The 13,190-nt window shown below is 34.1% G+C and overlaps 1 protein-coding gene across 1 annotated transcript in view; it reads right to left on the reverse strand.

Annotated features, from left to right (window-relative positions):
- Window positions 1-1,989: 1,989 nt before the first annotated feature.
- LOC126700431 (TMV resistance protein N-like) overlaps window positions 1,990-13,190 on the reverse strand; it is a 168,240-nt gene continuing 157,039 nt past the window's right edge. Inside the window, exons 12-13 of the mRNA XM_050398591.1 lie at window positions 3,869-5,112; window positions 1,990-3,289 (exon numbers count right to left, since the gene is read on the reverse strand). The gene's annotated coding sequence lies outside the window, so the exon portion shown is untranslated. The remainder of the gene's footprint in view (window positions 3,290-3,868; window positions 5,113-13,190) is intronic.

Below are 13,190 nucleotides of genomic sequence, written 5' to 3' on the forward strand. Positions count from 1 at the left end.
TTAAAAAAAAAAATCAATAGTTGAGAAAAATAATTTTGAACCATAAATATCTTAGTTAAAAACACAAACAAACAAAAAAGAATTGTTTTTGTTTCTTAAAAATTTAGAAAAACACCGAAAGCATCGGTTGACTAACAAAAACCTGTAGTTCCTTTTACCTTAGAATATAGCAGTTTCTCCATTAAATTTCCGTGATATGTACTTTGTCCCTTGTGCTATTGTTTTTCGTGAGTTAAACGGAAAATTTGAATTAAAAATTTTTTTTGGTCCAAAGGCACATTAATTTCGTTTAAATACCCATGTTATTTTGCTATAATTAAAGGGATATTGAAAATATTGAATTTTTCCATAACACTATTGTGGGAATTTTACAATCCCAGCTTCAAAACCATAAACGGGCTTTTTTTTTTTTTTTTTTTTTTTTTTTTTTATAAAATTTTAATTCCATATGGATATGGCAATACACATACCATCTAACACACTTGAAATTAAGGACCAAATTTGATAGATTGTGATAATTTTTTTTTTTTTTTTGTAGTAATTTTTTTGATAGGTTAAGCCATTTTATAGTTGTACTCTGGTTATGCAATTTATTATAAACCTAGTTTAAAACACTATTATTACTGTTTTCGTGTGTGTTCTAATAAGTATTATTATTTACTAAAAAAAATAGGGATGTTTATCCCATATTGGTTGTATGTGTCTAGTGTCCACTGTTTATAACCTCAGTCTACAACTACAGAGGTTATGTCATTTTGTAGTTGTACTATGGTTATGTAATGTATTATAAACTCGGTTTAAAACACTATTATTGCTATTTTTGTATATGTTCTAATAAGTATTACCAAATAAGTAATTTATCAAAACTAAAATGATGCATCCATTTAATTTTACCAGTTAACTTTTTTCAAATAATAGTAAGAGAAAAACTTTTGTAATTTGCCAATCACAATTGGTAAGTATAAATTGTATCAGAGATAAAACAAAAATGAGACACAAAATCCAGGAAAAAATATTTATGTTCCTCCCCTTTCCCTCTGCTTTCTCGTCATCCAAATAGAAATTGAAACACAAACTAAATATAATTTTTTTTTTAAAAGAAAGAAGAAGAAGAAGAAGAAAGAAAACAGAGAATTCGCACAAAACATTGCATAAGAGAATAGAGAGGACCTTGAGGATGCGGACCACGTTGTCAAGGTCAAGGAGATGAATAGGCTTGAAACAAACAATTGGCGGTAAAAAAAGAAAAGAAAAATTCCGTGTGCTCAGTTTGAGAAAGAAAAAAAAATAGAGAGACAATAATTGAAGAGGAAAACTATTGTAGTAGTTAAGTTGGAGAGTTAAGGAAAGTTGTAGAAAGTTTCCTGATTGATATTGCCTTTACTATTTATTACCATATTTTATCTTTGTTTGCTTTTCTCTTGCCTATCCCAATCCTAAAAAAATCAAAGTTACTGTCTTTTTGAGTTTCTCTCTACCATATCTCTATTATATTACCCAATTTATTATTTTTCTTGATTACTTGCTATTAATTATTTTAAAGTTCATTTCTTTCAGTCTATGTCAATAGTATACCGTTTTGCAGTGTTGGGAAGTTCCTGGTCGTTTCTAAATAGATTTTACATTTTTTTTTTTTTTTTTGATAAATTGGGATTTTTTTTAAAGACAATTTGGGAAGGTCACATTTTACTCATATTTTTTGTCAGGTTTGAATTTTTTGTCTTTGCTTTTTGAGTAGCAGATAAGATAGACTATAGTACAAATTCTATAGAACAAAACAGCATGGTCACTCTTAATTAGTTCTAAAGAGTAACGACTATTTCTATAACATCACATGAACTCTCTCACAGAGTTGTCATTACTCGTTGGTGCCAATCATGCCATGGCGATGCTCAAAGTCAGAAAGAAGAAAGAAAGAAGAAGGACAAGTCCAAACTCCACGATTAAAAAAATGTATATAAGATTTACTCAGCTAGAGCCATTTTATAGTTTATTGAAATGCCCTTATTTAAATTAACAGGAGAATTTTACATAGATTTTCTCAGAGAGAAACGAATATCTTCTATAATGTCTTAAAATGCAGACACTACAAAGCCATAAATTAGTCTAAAAAATCTGTAGTGACAACTTTTTTGGTTTTCTGATACAGTAATGCCAGAAGAGTTGCCTAGTAATAAAGTTGCAAGCTCCAAAAGAAGCTCCTTTGAAGCAAGAGTAGCCAGGCCCTTGTCGCAGTGACTCTCCTATGCACAGCATATATACACTACTAGTGTTCTTCATTTTCCATCTTCTATGCACTTGTGGTCTTCAATCATCGCATGAAGTTGCCAAGGAACCTTCTTTCCCAAACTGAGGTCCTCCACTCCTTCAGTACTTATTGAAACAAGTCTGCAAAAACCAAGCTGTATGGACTTAGTTAATGCTTTTCGAACAGCTGGGCGTCAAGCTTCCATTCAGTTGCAAGTGGCAGAAAGGTTTTCCTGCTAAAACATGATTTTGCTGCATAGGCACAAAACCAACCCATTTGCACTCTCTCTGCCAGTGCCCCTTAACTGTCAGCAACACCTGCTATCCCTCCACAACTAGATACACTCTTGCTGATACACTCCTACAATTAATCTGACCCACCACTTGTACATCATAGGCTTGTGCATACCAGCAAAACAAAAGCTTTACTGAGAATTATCACTTCATAATCAGACTATTCTGCACCCTCAAACATCACTTTATTGCAGTGATACCCAAGGCCTGCAGAGTTATGATAAACAATCTGGGGATCATAACAGATTTTTGTTAATGAAAATTTGGATCCTTTGTTTACTGAGCCAACCATTGCTTCAAAGAGGAAGGACAAATGAACTCAGTCCTGAGGGTCAAATCTGACACAAACCATACAGACCAAGCAAGACTGCACTTCAGGAATAAATTATCAAAGTTTTCCTCTTCTTCATTGCATAAGACACAGTATCAATCACTATGTTTCATTTCCACTATTCTGTTTCTATGGCTAAGTACTCTTCCCAAAACTTCCAAACAAAAACTCTTAACTTCAAAGGAAGCTTCAAGCTCCACAGATTTCTTCAAAGAAGGGCTATAACCCTACGATGAGAATCCATTATCTGAGTTTCCCTTATTTCCAATGCATGCATCAATTGGTAGCCTATTTTGACTGCACATTGACCATGTGTTACATGAGGCCATATCAGTGTATCAGAAACTCCTCACCTTCAGATACAGCAAGCTAAATTTGAGCATCCACTTCGGGAGTGTATAGCTCCCTAACCAGGTCCTGTTTCCAAGTCTAAGTGTAAAGTTAAGTTCAAATACCTACTAACAAAAGCATATTGTTTTTACTTCCTTAAGAATAAAGCAAAATATCAACAACAAAAAAAATTGTAAATACTTCTAACAAGAAGGGCAATTATATAGCATCTTTCCACTATGAAATATAATATGTAATGACCCCACCTCAATTGTGTAGATATTGTCCACTTTGGAGCCCATATCCCTTATGCTTTTGTTCTTCCCCCAAAGCACACAGCAATGGGGAAAAAGGCTTCTACACGTTAAAGGAAGATCACTCCTTATAAACGCATCCCCATGTGCTTCCCTAGGCGATGTGGGATTCCATGGGGATGTGTTTATAAGGAGTGATCTCCCTTTAATGTGTAGAAGCCTTTTTCTCCATTGCTGTGTGCTTTGGGGAGAGAACAAAACCATTATGGGTATAGGCCACAAAGAGGACAATATCTACTTAGTTGGGGCAAGGTCGTTACATAATACGTCAGGCTAAATAAAAAGACCAATGAGAAAACTTAAATTCTAGATATAATACAACAACAAAAACGACTAGAACAAGAGGGCTTACCTATCCAAGTAGGCCACCTTCTCCATTTTTCAACCTTGTCTATACAGTTGCTTGCCTGCTTGGGTTTGATTACTGTAAAGATGAATATGCACCAGATGACAGAGTTAGTAATTTATAGTTTAGCCTGTTGTATGGTCAGAATTCTCTACTGTCTACTGCTGTCTTTTAATTCTAATTCTAATTGAGTCTATATGATGGTATATAGCCTAATCAAGTTACTATTTGGAGATAGGTCTTTTGGTTCGTTCCATCATGGTCTTTTGGTTCGTTCCATCATGTGAAATGGGCATGGTCAGCCAAGGAGCCATCTTTCCCAAACAGAGTTCCACCACTCCTCTACTACTTATTGAAGGAGCAAATCTGCAAAAAGCAAGTTGTATAGCCTTAGTTAATGCTTTTCGAACAGCCAGGCATCTAGCTGCCTGCCAAGGTTGCATATGGCAGAACTGCAACCACCTACCAAAAATTTTCCTGCCAGTGCTTGATATAGCTACAGCCAAAATCAACCCATTCATACCCTCCCTGCCAGTGTCCCTCAAAGCAACACTTAGCAATCCTCCACAATTAGACACACTTGCCTTGGTACATTCCTGCAGTTACTCTGATCTGCCTGGTGCATTATAGACTTATACATACCTGCAAAACAGAGCTTTACTAAGCATTAGCAGTTCTGAAGCAGACATTTTTGTACCCTCAAACATCATTTTAGAGAACATCACATGCATATTCCAGTTTGTGAAAGGTTAAAATCCTCCATCAATTGCGGCATTCACTGCTTCAAAGAGCAAGGATAAATGAACTCAGTTCTAAGGGTCAATTCTGAACCAAACAATACAGATCAAGACAGCACTGCAGGAATAAATGATCCAAGTTTTTCCCTTCCTCACTGCATAAGACACAACTACTATAACTCACTATGTTTCATTTTCACTATTCTGTTTTAATCGGTTAAGTCCTCATGCCAAAACTTCCACAAAATAAATAAATAAAATAACTTCAAACTTCAAAGGAAGCTTCATGATCCACAAGATTTCTCCATCTAAGAGTTATGACCCTTAAATTAGAATCAATTGTCTTATTTTCCTTACTTCCAATGCCTGCAGCAATTGTTAGCCTATTTTGACCTCATATCCACCACGCATTACATGAGGCCATATCAGCTTATCGGTAACACCTTGCCTTAAGATAGGGGTAGATAAAATTTGAGCAGCCACTTCAGGAGAGTATAGCTCCCTAACCAGGTCCTGTTCCAAGTCAGTGCAAAGATAACTCTAAATACCTATTAACATATACAGATTCTTTTGACTTCAAGATAATGCAATAATATAAATTTTTCAAAAAAGGAATGACAATTATTCATATACATATATTTGAATGATTCTCAAAGTGTAGCATCTTTCCACAATGAAAGATAATACATCAGGATTAGAATAACAAAACCAAAGGGAATGATACTTCAAATCTAGATGTAATACACCAAAGAAAGATAACTAGAACAGGAGAGCTAATCAGGCTACCTTCAATTTTTAACCTCAACTACTCAGTTGCTTGCCTGTTCGAGTCTGATTACTGTAAAGACGAATATGCACCAGATGATTTGGTTAGTAATTTATGATTTAGTTTGTCATATGCTCAGGTTTCTCTACTGTCTACTTCTGTACTTTAATTCTAATTCTAGTTGATTCTCTTTAACAGGGTATAACCTAATTATAATACGACTTGGGGATAGGTCTTTTAGTTTGTTTGATGTCTTAAGTGGGAATGAAGATTATTAAAAGGTGGAAAAACCATCAAGTATATCAAGAGGCAAAACACAAGTCGTATAGTAAATACTTACATAAATAAAGAGTCTTGATACAAATTAAAAGAGTTTTAAACTTTTAATATTACAGATTGATGAGGAAATTCATACTACAGCATCCTTTTTCTTTCAAACTCAACCAACATCATATATGAAATTCCTAAACGTCCAGAAAGAAGAAGAAAGGGGTGGGCTGGGGGAAGAAGAAAAGAAAAATCTAAGTAACAAAGAGCAGAGAAAAAAGATTTGTTACTTTCAAATGGGATTGAAATATTACTAAGGTCTCACAAAGGCTTTTACACATGCATTACATAGAACAATGATATGTATGATGGTTTCCATACATTGCAGAATACAAGGAGCACATGACAAAGCTATTTACTAATAGTTACAATTCCACATTTTATTATGTGGCAGGTCTAATAATCGAGTCATTGACAGCAATGTTTTGGTGACAGATAACATCAGACTTGTTTTTGCTTTGAAGATTGTCTATCGTGAGACCTTTTTATTTAGATGGTGATTGCACATATATATACAAGCTCAGATTCCTAACACTCATAGTTAAGCACTTTACCAGAAAATATCACCAATACTGATGCATATTGTTTTCAGTAAACCCATGGATTTATCAATTATCAGCAATGTTTCTGATATTTTGATATATCAAAAACTTGGAATGCTTTGAAATTATCCACATGGTTGAACTTTTGATTAACATTCACTAACTGCAATTTGATTCTAAAGTTTGTTGGTTTATGAGAATTACAATACTAATGTCCTCAAACATGCTAATACAAATCATCTTAGTAACTTATATGTGTTTAGCATTATGACTTCAACAGAATTTGTTCCCCAATAATCAGGAATAATGAGATTAGAATAATTAGAAAGAATTTGTAAGAATATATATATATATATATATATATATATATTCAGGGTTAGATTTGTCAACTTACAGTATTGTTCTTCAATACATTAATGATATTCTCATACATCCATAACCTACTACATTCACCAGGCTCTCTGAGAGATTCACGAGAATCACAACAAACAATTTCATGACCCATTTGTTGTAGCAAATCATGCATCCACAAAGTTCCCTCTTCATCAATGGTTATGAGAGATTTATCCACAAGGACTTCAATATTGTAGTCTGGGTAGTAACCAAAACTTTCTAGAATATCTCTTATGCAAACTTTTTTCTCTCCTTTGAAGAAACATGCAATATCTAAAAACAGCTCTCTCTCTATACCTCTTAGCCCATCATAACTTATTTGAAGTATATTCAAAATGTCTCTATTAGGTTTTGCTTTTAGGAAATCTAGAGCACTTCTCCATACCTCAAATCTTTTACCAATTAATGAAGAACCTAAAACTTTAAGAACTAAAGGAAGGCCTTTAGCGTAACTCACAAACTCCATAGAAAAAGCCACAAAATTTTCTTTAGGACGGGGTTTGTTGAAAGCTCTCCAACTAAAAAGCTCCAAAGCCTCATCATCATTCAACCCATTAGTTGTATATACATGATCAACTCCATGTTTTCACAACAAATGGCTATCTCTACTTGTTACAATAATTCTACTCCCAAGACCAAACCAATCACATTTCCCTACTAGTGCTTCTAGTTGTTCTTTTTCATCCACGTCATCAAGAACAATAAGAAACTTTTTATTGCGTAGTCTACTCTGTATAACACTGATTCCCATACTAACATTCCATATATTTATTGTACTTTCCATGAGAATCATAGAAAGAAGTTATTTTTGCAAAGAAATTAGACTTTGAATTTTAGTTTCTTCTCTAACATTAGCAATAAAGTTGGAGGTTTCAAAATTACCAGAAATTCTCTTAGAAATTACTTGTGCAAGAGTTGTTTTACCCATTCCACAAATCCCTACAAAGCCAACACCACCCGACGCTTCATCTACATATAAATCCAAAAGTTCCTTCACACGGGATTCTATTCCAACAAGGTTGTTGGAAATAGTACTTTGGACTATAAGATCCAATTCGCTTGATATCCTTTTGAGGATTTCTTGGATAACTATTGATTCATACCTACAAAGAAGATAAAGATAGCAAAATATTAATTTTGATGACTGTATATTCATATCATATACAATATATTAAGGTGTTCCTAAAGTTTTCCTTCTGGCAATATATAGCTTTGTTGACACCTAATTCTTGTTAATAGGGTCGATAAAAAAAAAAAAAGGGTTTGAGAGAAATCTACTACGAAAAGAAGTATACATGAGTTATTCAGTAATAGACTACCATGCCTCAAACTAAGTAAAAATTCTTCAATCAAACCAAAGTCCAATTTAAGCTTATATATAATTACTCTGCAAGAGACAAATGTTACCTATCATTTAAATGCCATCCGGAGATATTGCCCGCTTCTTTCAAGGCAGCTTTCCATGCTTGCACATCCTCTTTGTTTAACCTTGGGATCTTTCTCATGCTTCTCAAAGGCTTCAGCAAGTGTACCCGTCTGGTTCCGTACATGAGAGGGATCAACGTGGTAGAAGATGGGCAAAACTGTCAACTTGGTCTCTTCTATACACTCAACAATCTTTGTTAATTCAATCAAGCACCACCTTGAAAAAGCGTAATTTCTCAAGAGAACGATGATTGCGTATTTGGAGACTTCTATTGCTTTCAAGAGTTCCGGAGAAATATACTTTCCTCTCACAAGTTTCTCATAGTCTCTGAAAGTATTAATACCCCTGTTTTTCCAAAGCAGTGTAGAGATGGTCAGTAAAATTCTTGCGGGTGTCAACGCCGCAAAAACTAAGGAAGACATCGTATTTCCTAGAAGAAGAAGAAGAGGAGGAGGCGGCTGTATGAGTGGCCATAGAAGGAATTGTTAGCAATTGGATCAGAAGAAAGAAGCAAAGAAATAGTTTTCCACTTGATTTCCAAAAGATCTCCACTTCCGCTTCTTGACTTATGTGAAGCAAATTGCTCACGGACCTGAACTGAAAATTGAGAAGCCTCACGACCTGAGCTGAACACTGTGGGTTCGGTCTTTCTTCGTCTTCATCTTCTTCTTCCTCTTCTTCTTCTTTCTTTCTGTCTTTCTATGTGTTTATGGTTGTTTGGCCGTGGGTTTGGCCGTGGGTTTGTGCTATTTGATTTCTGTAATTTTGGATTGTGGTTTGTGTTTTGGGTAATGATTTTAATTTTCGTCTTCATCTTCTTCCTCTTCTTCTTCTTTCTTTCTGTCTTTCTATGTGTATTTTTGGTATGTGTTTTTGGATTGTGGCCGTGGGTTTGTGCTATTTGATGGGTATTTCCGTAATTTTATTTTTGCAACGGTAACCTACTGAAAATGCGCATTGCGCGTTTTCATTTATGGACCCCTGAGGGGCCATAAAAATTTCCGCGTTTCTCCTTAATTTTGGTCTATGCCCAAAACGCAACTTTTATCAAAAAGTTGCGTTTTGGGCTTCACCAAACGCATATTTTGGTTCGGCTTTTTTCAAAAAGCCCTTTTTGGGTTCAAAACGTGGAAACAAACGGGCACTAAACTGAAGCGCCACTGACCGGCCAAATTATTGCAGGAGAGAGAATAGGGAAAACATAATTGGTGCGTTAATTTATTTATAATAATTATTATTAAATTAGCTAAAGTACAATTTAAAATTTTTAATCCTCAATTTTAATCCTTGAAAGTTGAAACACTAGTGATCGCTTTTATTTTATTTTTTTAAATAGAAATTTATCGCTTTTTAATTTCTAACTAATAGTAGCTTTTAATAATTGGCCACTTAAGTGAAGGGATTAAAAGTAATCTCTTTTAATTTTGAAAATAAATAAATTACAAAATCACTCATGATTTTTTTTTCATAATACAATAGTTTCTGTTTGGTCAAGATCTTCTATGTCTTTCTTGTATGAGATATGGAACCCACATTTTTTTACCTCCATGCTTGAATCACTGGTTCCAATTTTAATTCCAATCTGATTGAATCCATTTGCATCACCTTCCCACAATAATGCATTTGATTTCTCGTTGTAGAATTGAGGAGTATAGAGTAGCCAATTGCGATTTGCTAAAACCTCATCAATTATCTCAATGACTGGTGCACAAGTCGTTTCTTTTCCTTTTCCATTGGCTATCAACTCAAAGATAAGGTAACGGGGAAATTCCATATGGTGATGTCAAACTGTTAGAATTATGTGCCCTCAAAAACAATACTGTGCATTTTTATTTGATGATAAAATTCTATTTTCACATTCATAATTTTTATAGGTATATTTCATTGTTTAAATGTGGCATGTGATGTCACCTCTATAGGAAAAATCATGTTAATGGTTAAACAACCAAAGACAGGGAGTAATGATTTTTCATATATTATTAAATTGTTCTAGGCTGTGGATATTAATTGAATATTACCATTGAAGCCTACACTTGTTGTGCTACTATATGATAGGATGATTTACTCCATCATTGAAGTAGTGACTTTAAGCAAACAAGTGGGTGTAATGTAACAAGTACATACACTGAATTGGATCCGATCAAGAACAACTTATGGAGTGATCATTGTTATTTAAAAGGTTGTTCTATCGCAATTTTTCTATTGTCCTCAAACATGAGGGGTTTGTGTATATTTATTTATTATGCACATAACTTTGACAATGTCAACTGGTGATGCCAATTTTAAAGGCTATATACAGACACGTTGGGTTATGTATGTAATGAGTAAAATATATAAATGGTCAACAATGAATCCACCAGTCTCTAAAGAAGATAGTATATTCAGTTAATTTTCATATTGAAGTTGGACTCAAAACAAAACCGGCCGGTGACATTTTTCAAAAATGTTTTTTTTTTTTATATATATATAATATTGTGTATATATATATATATATATATATATTTAAAGAGTTTTTATAAATATTTTGGAGTCCAATAGAAATTATGAAATCAAGAAATTAAGGGTCACATAAGCTAGGGACATGACAATGATATTTATCCAGTCCTAGTGGCTTGTGGGAATATAGTATGGTGGAAGGACATAGATATAAAATTGTATGAAATGGGACCTCATTTGTAATTCTCTAATCTTCAGGGGTTAATTGCAATGTGTTGATGGACATTATTGCAATATGTAGAAGTTCAGATATTTTCTTGATATGATTGAGAAAATTAAGAAATAATTTTGGAAAGAGTTTCAAGATAAGTCAATAACGTTCAAAAAGTTATTGATAAAAAATCCTACGGCTGAAGATTAGGATCCCTAAGGATCCCACGTCCAATCTCTCTCTAGGGTTTTAGAAGTCTACTATAAAATAAAATTTTATAATATCATATTTAGTGGTTGGCCATCAGAACTACTGTGTGATACTGCAGTCTTCTGAAAACTCAAAAGAAATAGAGAGAGAGACGTGAATACCTTGGGAGGCAACACGCTTGGGTTGCTAAGAGAGGTACGCAATTTTGTTATATTTAGAATCCATGGTTGTGTGGTACAACGATCTTTAAATGAAAATATGATTTTTGTTTTATATTGCTTCCGCAAAAGCTTTCAGTGGTATCAGAGCAAACCACAATTAATCATGGATTTTAATTTATTATTTAATATCAATATGCTTGCCGAGATATGTTTCCTATATGCCATGATTGATATACATATGTGATATGTTAAATATTTTCATTCGGTGAAGTGGAGAACATCAATTAAAATACCTTGCTTTTGTGCGCCGTAGTAGTGTTGTAAGCCTCCAAATGCTTTATAGATTAGGTTTCATGTGTAGGCTTCATGGATTGTCTCTTATGCCTTATATATTGTATATTGCTTTTGTGCGCCGTAGCCTATACATGCTTTACAGATTGTCCTTTTATGGTTTCATATGTAGGCTTCATAGATTGTCTTTTTTGTTATAGATTGTCTTTGATAGATTGTCTATTATGAACCTACATGCATGTATATGTGCTTATCTGTGTAACCTATATTGATATATATTGGTTCATTGACTCACCCTTTTATATTGATAAAATCTTGAGTATTGCCGAATTAAGGTATTGAATCTCAATTGGTGGGAGTTGTGTTAGACACATAAAGAATGATATTTAGTGCATGGACTCACTTTACAGTTGTATCCCAGTGTTGATATATGTTAAGTGCTAAATAGGATAATTTTATAGAATAATTCCTATGGCCCTCCATTGTCGGTGAATAAAGGTTCTTTTAAATTAAAATTTTGTTGAAGCCAAAAGGATAGACTTGATTTTGGTTTAGTAGTTCCTCTTGTTTACTTCTTGGGAAGATAGGTGTGTGTATGACTGGTGGGAGTGTGGCTAAAATAGCAACATAATCATACTAGTACATATATCACACTTAGATAATGGTTTGCACTTATCCAAATAAACATGACCACTAAAATAGTGTAAAACATGTTTGATTTGGAGGCCAAAAGTAAACCGGGAGTCATAGATAAATTAAATAAAATTAGAAACATGAGATGAAATTATGATGAATAGTATCTATTTGCCTTTATATGGTGTGCACAGTATATTTCAAAAGAAATTATTGGAGCATGCAAGGTAAGGGTTCCCGATGCCCACTTCGAACTATTTATGAATATAATTGTTATATTCTGTTCTGGGAATCTATGATATTTTGTTCTTGTGGGAGGTACCATTAGTTATTCAAAAACCTGAATATGATGGATATATGTATGTGAAAATATTATTTTGTATTATTTTGCAGATTCATTATGACCAATTTTAATCCCTTAGCTAAGATTTTGGATGAAAATCGATTGTCTGGACCAAACTATGTAGATTGGAAAAGGAACCTAATCATTGTTCTCACTGCTGATAAGATAGCTTATGTCCTTAATACTGAGGCACCAGAACTTGCTTTAGCTGATGCCACTGAGGCGCAAAGAGATGCATTTAATAAGTGGCATGAGGCTGATGAAATGGCTAAATGCTACATAATGGCCTCTATGACCAATGTGTTGCAAAAACAATGCCAAGGCCTAGTTACAGCACAAGATATGATGCTGCACCTCAAAGAGATGTTTGGAGAACAAAGCAGAAGTGCACGGCAAACTGCTATGAAAAATCTCATGTCCACCAAAATGGTGGAAGGAACTCCAGTTCGGGAACATGTCCTGAAGATGATTTCTTTCATCAATGAACTGGATATGCTTGGTGCAGAAATTGATAGTGAGACCCAAGTTGATGTGATCCTAGCATCTTTACCTGATTCTTTTAATCAGTTTATCATGAACTATAACATGAATAAGATGGTAGTGACTTTGTCAGAGCTGCTCAATATGTTGAAAGCAGCTGAGGATCTCATCAAGAAAGAAAAGCCTACTGTAATGTTGGCTGAAAAATCTGATTCTTCTCTTAAGTTTAAGCCTAAGGGTAAGAACTTTAAGAGAAAAGGGTCTCAGTCATTCAATAAGGCTCAAGGTGACAAAGTGAATAAGGACACTGAGAAAAAGAAAGCAAAAGGAAATTGTTTCCATTGTGGTAAGCCTGGTCATTGGAAGAGAAAC

Source organism: Quercus robur, chromosome 9, assembly GCF_932294415.1.
Source record: "Quercus robur chromosome 9, dhQueRobu3.1, whole genome shotgun sequence".
Taxonomy (NCBI): Eukaryota; Viridiplantae; Streptophyta; class Magnoliopsida; order Fagales; family Fagaceae; genus Quercus; species Quercus robur.